Below are 1,629 nucleotides of genomic sequence, written 5' to 3'. Positions count from 1 at the left end.
GATGTATTTGACCACGCCCAATATCTCATAGATTAATTTACTCTAATTCTGCCTAAAAGAATTTCAGTTTGAGGGTAGGCTGGTAGAGATCCTGATGAGTAATAAAACTGAATCGGGTATACGCGCATCCCACGCTTGGTATTGCTGGCGCACCAAAACTAGTGCTAATAAAGAGGAGGAAAAAAAGGGCTAACAGATTAATTTACTCGAATCCTGCCTATAAGAATTTCAAGTGCCGCGGCAATTGAGGATTCCCTCTTTTTCAGCATTGGGAAATATATTTAAAGCGTCTATAAGGCAGAGCGCTATCCTAGAAAAAGAGCTCCATCTCACCCAGATTATAGTAATGAGTACCCCTCGCCAACAGTGCACGGCGTATGTCTACGTAAACTAACGACACTTCTGTAAGTCAATATTTCATTAACATGATAATTATATTTTGTTCATAAGTTTTTAACTTTGTAATGGAAAGATTACATAAACATTGAAGTGTTATCTTTGTCTCCTTTGTAACATATGAACATTTAGATCAAGTTGGGTGAGTTGGTAGTATGCAAACGAGCAATAATCCCAAAATATCCTGATCAGAATTTCCATTTCAACTATAATAGAGACATCGAAAACTGGGGTGATTTAACACCCCCACTTTTACATATTTGACTTACATAGCAACTGTAAAATATATTATTATATTGATTTCCGGGGGCATACCCCCAGACCCCCTAGACTGAGCTGTTACCAACTCCTTATACTTTCAATCTATCATTGTAAAATCTTCATTTCTAGTCAAGTACCCCCACTTCGAAACTCTTTCTTACACCACTGTATAAGGTATAAAATAGTTTTGTATATTTCAACCATTTAAGGTGAATACTTCGGTAAAACGGACAACGCGTTATATTTTGGTTATTACATTTTTGTATATTTCAACCATTTAAGGTAAATACTTCGGTAAAACGGACAAAGCGTTATATTTTGGTTATTATATTTTTGTATATTTCAACCATTTAAGGTGAATACTTCGGTAAAACGGACAACGCGTTATATTTTGGTTATTATATTTTTGTATATTTCAACCATTTAAGGTGAATACTTCGGTAAAACGGACAACGCGTTATATTTTGGTTATTATATTTTTGTATATTTCAGCCATTTAAGGTGAATACTTCGGTAAAACGGACAACGCGTTATATTTTGGTTATTATATTTTTGTATATTTCAACCATTTAAGGTGAACACTTCGGTAAAACGGACAAAGCGTTATATTTTGGTTATTTTTACTCTTTTTTTACATTTCAGCCATTTTGATATTTTCAAGTAAATTAAAGGTTTGTGAGAGAGAATACACAAATTCATGTTGCACTTTAAGATATCAAACTACTGATACTTATCGGACCGTTCTCATTAAAACCAAATCATATCAGAAAGAAACTAATGAGCCAAAATTTGCTTATAACTTCAAGTGCATTAACTGATCACTTTTCTTTAGTTTCGCATGGGCCTAATAGTTCAGAGCCTCGTGATCACCAAGTGCTGACCTCTACTGACTATCCCAATGAGTCAAGTACAATATACTTTTTTTTTTTTTTAAATCCGCGCTCCAATTCCATGTCGTTTTCACTGGCGATA

The sequence above is a fragment of the Limulus polyphemus genome, unplaced genomic scaffold (assembly GCF_000517525.1).
Source record: "Limulus polyphemus unplaced genomic scaffold, Limulus_polyphemus-2.1.2 Scaffold3869, whole genome shotgun sequence".
NCBI lineage: Eukaryota > Metazoa > Arthropoda > Merostomata > Xiphosura > Limulidae > Limulus > Limulus polyphemus.
Note: the sequence above shows the minus strand (reverse complement) of the source record.